The sequence below is a fragment of the Triticum dicoccoides genome, chromosome 3B (genome assembly GCF_002162155.2).
Source record: "Triticum dicoccoides isolate Atlit2015 ecotype Zavitan chromosome 3B, WEW_v2.0, whole genome shotgun sequence".
In the NCBI taxonomy this organism is placed as follows: domain Eukaryota; kingdom Viridiplantae; phylum Streptophyta; class Magnoliopsida; order Poales; family Poaceae; genus Triticum; species Triticum dicoccoides.
The window spans coordinates 678,540,352-678,546,717 of NC_041385.1; the positions used below are offsets into that span (position 1 = coordinate 678,540,352).

A 6,366-nucleotide genomic window follows, 5' to 3' on the forward strand; every position below is an offset into this window, starting at 1 on the left:
TATCCAATTGGATGTAAGTTAGCATGAACTATATATATGCACGATATAGTATATGAAACTCTCCACTATGAGTAGCCTAATTAAGTATAGCCCAACTAAAACACCCAAATGTAGTCGTAGTAGGGTTTTTGACTTTATATGCACTAAAATGCAAGGTAAGTGCAAAGAATGACTTAAACATAGCAGACGACCTAAATGGGCCAGAAAATCAAACCAAGGGTATATCCACGATTGTTTACCATGATTTTTTTCGAGGCGGAATGATGTAGAGTAACTCACGATTTGTAGTCGAAGTGTGTCGTGAAATGTCTCCAACGTATCTATAATTTTTTATTGTTCCATGCTATTATAGTATCTGTTTTGGATGTTTAATGGGCTTTAATATGCTCTTTTATATTATTTTTGGGACTAACCTATTAACCGGAGGCCTAGTGCCAGTTTCTGTTTTTTGCCTATCTTAGAGTTTTGCAGAAAAGAAATACCAAACGGAGTCCAAACATAATGAAACCTTCGTGATGATCTTTCTTGGACCGAAAGCAATCTAGAAGACTTGGAGTTGAAGTCAGAAATGCCACAAGGCGTCCACGAGGCAGGAGGGCATGCCTAGTGGGGTAGGCGCGCCCCCACCCTCGTGGGCCCCTCGTAGCTCCACCGACGTACTTCTTTCGCCTATATATACTATTATACCCTAGAAACATCAGGGGGAGCCATGAAACCACTTTTCCACCACCGCAACCTTCTACACCCGTGAGATCCCATCTTGGGGCCTTTTCCGGTGATCTACCGGAGGGGGAAGCGATCACGGAGGGCTTCTACATCAACACAATTTCCTCTCCGATGAAGCGTGAGTAGTTTACCACAGACCTTCGGGTCCATAGTTATTAGCTAGATGGATTCTTATCTCTCTTTTATTCTCAATACAAAGTTCTCCTCGATGTTCTTGGAGATCTATTTGATGTAATACTATTTTGCGGTGTGTTTGCCAAGATCCAATGAATTGTGGATTTATGAACAAGATTATCTATGAATATTATTTGGTTCTTCTCTGAATTCTTATATGCATGATTTGATATCTTTGCAAGTCTCTTCAAATTATCAGTTTAGTTTGGCCTACTAGATTGATCTTTCTTGCAATGGGAGAAGTGCTTAGCTTTGGGTTCAATCTTGCGGGGTCCTTTCCCAGTGATAGTAGGGGCATCAAGTCACGTATTGTATTGTTGCCATCGAGGATAAAAAGATGGGGTTTATATCATATTGCTTGAGTTTATCCCTCAACATCATGTCATCTTTCTTAATGCGTTACTCCGTTCTTATGAACTTAATACTCTAGATGCATGCTGGATAGCGGTCGATGTGTGAAGTAAAAGTAGTAGATGCAGAATCATTTCGGTCTACTTGACACGGACGTGATGCCTATGTTCATGATCATTGCCTTAGATATCTTCGCAATTATGCACTTTTCTATTAATTGCTCGCCAGTAATTTGTTCACCCACCGTAATACATGCTATCTTGAGAGAAGCCACTAGTGAAACCTATGGCCCCGGGGTCTCTTTTCTATTATATTACATCTCTTTTCCATTATATCGCATCTCGTTTACTATTTTGCAATCTTTACTTTCCAATCTATACAACAAAAATACCAAAAATATTTACTTTACTCTCTTTATTAGATCTCACTTTTGCGAGTGACCGTGAAGGGATTGACAACCCCTTTATCATGTTGGTTGCAAGGTTCTTGATTGTTTGTGCAGGTACTAGGTGACTTGTGCATCGTCTCCTACTGGATTGATACCTTGGTTCTCAAAACTGAGGGAAATACTTACGCTACTTTGCTGCATCACCCTTTCCTCTTCAAGGGAAAAACCAATGCAAGCTCAAGAGGTAGCAAGAAGGATTTCTAGCATCGTTGCCGAGGAGATCTACACCAAGTCAAGCCATACCAAGTACCCATCATAAACTCTTCTCCCTCGCATTATATTATTTGTCATTCGCCTCTCGTTTTCCTCTCCCCCACTACTAAAATGATTTTTGAAAACCTTTGCCTTTTCTTCGTCACTCTTTAGTTCGCCTCTTTCCGCTTGCTTCTTGTGTGCTTGTGTGTTGGATTGATTGTTTGTCATGATGGCTCAAGATATTACTAAATTGTGTAAATTTTCCAATACCAACAACAATGATTTTATTAGCACTCTGATTGCTCCTACTACCGATGCTGAATCTTGTGAAATTAATACCGCTCTGTTGAATCTTGTTATGAAAGATCAATTTTTTGGCCTTCCTAGTGAAGATGCCGCAACCCATCTAAACAACTTCGTTGATTTGTGTGACTAGTAAGATGCCCGTGCTACGCTACGGAATCACAAAAAATAAGAAAAAACACAAGAATGTACTGAGACATTGATCAAATCGATCTCATATAGTTGATAGGTACACATCTAGCACAATCAAACATACTTGATAGGTACACATCTAGTACAATCAAACATAAAGTTTTCAACTAACAAAATCCTTCTTCTCAGCCAACCATTTAGATCTCGCCGAACCTACAAAAATAAGGAAAATCAACAACATAAATATTTGCGAATGATGTAGGTCAAATAGTAATCAAATAACTGCACGAGAACAACTAAGCAAAATTTGACAAAACGTAAACTACAAGTGCCCACAAGCACACATAATCCTTGAACTAAAATACACCTACTCACAACCAGAATGCGCTGAACATGCTAAATTACAGAATTTGGTCTAGCTGTTGTTGCCTTGTAACCCCGAAATAGTATTCACCATAGAGTCAATGGCATTTTTTTAAGGGGAATCTAAATCTGCCAAGACACCATATAATGCAAATCTGCCAAGACACCATATAATGCACAAAAATCTAATTTGGTCGCGTAGTCTCTGGCTCCACTTTGAGCCCTCGGTCTCATAACTGACCATGCTATGCTAGCCCACGATATGGTGTGTTTGGTCGACTATCTGCAAAATAAGAGTCAGATAGGATTTGCTCTGCCATGGAACTAAACCAATTAAGAGTACTCCCTCTGTAAACTACTCCCTCTATAAACTAATATAAGAGCATTTAGATCACTAAAATAGTAATCTAAACGCTCTTATATTAGTTAACAGAGGGAGTAATAGATAAAGATCTTATATTAGTTTACAAAGGAGTACTTCTTTAAGAAACATTCCAATAATTTGCTGGTTCATGTAGGCATATTTTCCATGGGATTTCAACCTTATAGAACTTACACAATATTAAAATTTACTTGAGAGATTAAAAGTGAGATATGAACTCACGGGCTTTGGGACACATCATCTTGGAGTTGGAAGGCACAACTTGAAGTCATGAAAAATCTATCTACAAGCAACACTGCACTCATTAGCACATATCAGACCACAAATCAGAAGGATATTATTAATGCTACATATATTTTATCATATAGCACTTCCAAGTAGATCTCACACAACAACACAAGTACGCATATGTTTTTTTGTAAAAGTGATTATTTCAAATTATGCTAAACACAGACTAATATTTTTTCCGAAGACTGTGAAGTTAAAGTACTTGATACAAAGTGTGGGACTCGAGAACTTATCTACTAAATAATAAATTTAGCCATCCTTGATCATGATCCCCTATTTACCTTACACCAAATCAGGCCAAGTACAAAAATCTGACACACGTCACAATTAAAATATGGTCTAGATACTGAATAGCAAATCTGGTACTAGCCCGAGGGATGGAGTACAGTGAATTTCAGCAAGGATGAACTGCGAGCTTCTACAAGGAATCAAACAGAAAGTCTAAATGTGCAGCTCACAAGGTGCTATGCGGATCCGCAACCGATTCATTCTAAACATTTAGCAAATCACATGTTTAGGAGAGAGCACGGTTTCAATCGCACACGTATCTGATACACATCTCTACTCCAAAAAATGACCAAATTATAGGATCTGATAGGAGAAACACATAACTTATGGAGGGATGACTGCGGTTAGCAGCGGGCATAATGGCTCAGGGTAATTGGCATCAGCACCGCCAGGAACGACATATGGAATGATGGTATAAATAAACTTGTTCGAGCATATGGCATACCATTGGGGCAAGTTATGTTGGGCATGTTACTGTCGTCGACCATTCATTGCAAGTTGGACATAAATGGTTGGGTACAAAAATTAAGAAATATGCAAGCAGATTGTTTTGCCAGGCGGTAAAGTACAGGATATCAACCCTTTTTGTTTTCCTTTAGCACTTTGTTGGCACGAGGGCTATAACATTTGGGGCGTACGACTTGCTGCTTCTTTGACCTTGTAGTTCTTCAGCTTCAGACCTAAATCCAAGGGTTTCTCCGGGAAACTCCTAAGCTTATCGAACATCTTTTGGACCTTCCATGTAAATCATGAATTTTCAAATATTTCAGTTATTTGGTGAGAACCAAAAATCCAAGTGTAGTTGGAGCTGATACTGAGTATATATGTGCATATGTCTGACGAAGTCATGCGATTTTATATAAAGGACATCACATAATCACTGCTGCATACATAATTGCCCTGTGTTACATTCAGACAAAGGAAAAAAACTGAGCTTGTAGTGTATTTAAACAAAGCAAAATGTATAGTGAGAGATGCTTCAGAATCATGTGCATATAGAAGTAGCGAGTGTACATGTGCAAATACACACACAAAAAAAATGTACCGGGCCTCTTATAACTTTCTTACATCAATCAAGATTCTGCAAAAAAAAGATGCCGGTAACTGACATCAAGGGAAAAAAATTGGCGTGTGAGCTGAAAAATTGGATGTGGAGCTACCAAGCAAAGGAGGGGCTTCCATGACAAAGAGACCTGCTGTAGGCGCCATCCAAATTTTTTGAACAGCGGGAGTAACAAAGAGAACTACCAAAAAATAATTTAAACACATGTATGATTTTTTTATACCAAAATATCATAAACACTAAAGCAAGTATCTAAAGTTATATTTTCTAGAAGTCCTCTGCACAAACTTCAGAACCATACATGAGAAGCAATTTTAGATGAAATGCCCTATTAGATAAATTGTTTTTTTACTGCCACCAAATTGTACTTCCTTTATACCTTGGACTACACATTGAGACTTATTTGTAGATCATTTCTTTGTAAAATTTGCAATGAGTTGGACTCACCTTCCTTTTTCTTATCCGAGAAAGTAAGAAAATTTATATTCCTTCTAGATGTATTTCTACAAAGAGCAACATAGAGTTGCCTGTGTGGATACTGGTTCAGGGAGGCATATACGAACATTTACAATACTCAAAATTCATCCTCAAGAAGATTCTGGATAAGTAATTGAAACCAGTGGCCACTGCTTATGGATACTATAGAAGACAATTTCATTTGTTACCACCAGAACATCTATGTACTTGCACAAGCAAGGATTGTCTAACAGATATGAAGCAAAAACTGATGAAACGTATAGAATATTTTACTATTCGGCCAACACACCCATACCTTGGTCCTTGACAAAGAATATTATTAGTAGATGGCAATAGGAGAGCATAGTTCCTCCACGTCAACATCACAGATCAAACCAGGGATCAGACCAGCCATCTCCGAGACGGACCGACTCGATTGGAGGATGACGCGGGTGTGGAGCTCGTGGCGCTTCAATTGCAGACGACAAAGAGGTCCTCGGGGAGCAGCTTGTACTCGAATTGGAAGAACGTGGAGCACGTCGGCGAGGCCGCCGAGGATGTGTAGCGCGTAGCCGGCATACGCGAAGGTCGGCGATGGTGGAGACAGCGAGGACGAGGGGGAGGTGATGGGGCTTCTGCATCAGAGGAGGATGCGGGAGAGGCATTGCGCACTAGGTGGATGGACGGCTCCGACGGCGTACTTGCCGGCGTGGACATTGATGGAGATGGGGTAGGGGGAAGAGGTGGTGGGCAGTGGGGCTGCTGCATCAGAACTCAGAAGAGGAGGCAACAACAGGCGTCGTCGACCTTGGGGATGGGCCGCGCCGGTGGCGTACTTGCTGATGTCAGTGTCAGAGGAGGAGGGGTGGCGGTAGAGGTGGAGCTGCTGAGCCAGAGTGGAGTCAGGAGAGGCGTTTTGAGCGACCAGCACCGGTGGCGTGTGGAGCGGCAGCGGCCAGTTTGGTTCCGTGCTTCTTCCCTTCTCGAGAAGGATCGAGTACTTCTGTCGGATAAGGTCTGGATGAATGGAGCGGGATGTAGAGAATAAGCTTTCTTTTGTAGATGTGAAGTGGGTTGCTTCTGTGCGTCAGATATAGATCTGATGGTCGAAAATGATTGATGGCAGACACACCATCACCACCAACTCGATTTTTTATAGGAGTAAAGATTGTGTGATATGCAAAAGAAGAAAGATGT

General features: G+C 40.6%; 1 long non-coding RNA gene across 2 annotated transcripts; it reads right to left on the reverse strand.

The window, feature by feature from the left end:
* Positions 1–2,664: 2,664 nt before the first annotated feature.
* LOC119281818 lies at positions 2,665–5,791 on the reverse strand. Of its 2 annotated transcripts, none has more exons than XR_005138559.1 (4): positions 5,486–5,791; positions 4,231–4,385; positions 3,297–3,357; positions 2,665–2,975 (listed from the first exon to the last, which is right to left on the reverse strand). It is a non-coding gene; the product is annotated as an uncharacterized LOC119281818 (long non-coding RNA). The 2 variants fall into 2 exon arrangements; XR_005138560.1 differs by having other exon boundaries at positions 4,231–4,530.
* Between the last annotated feature and the right edge of the window lie 575 nt (positions 5,792–6,366).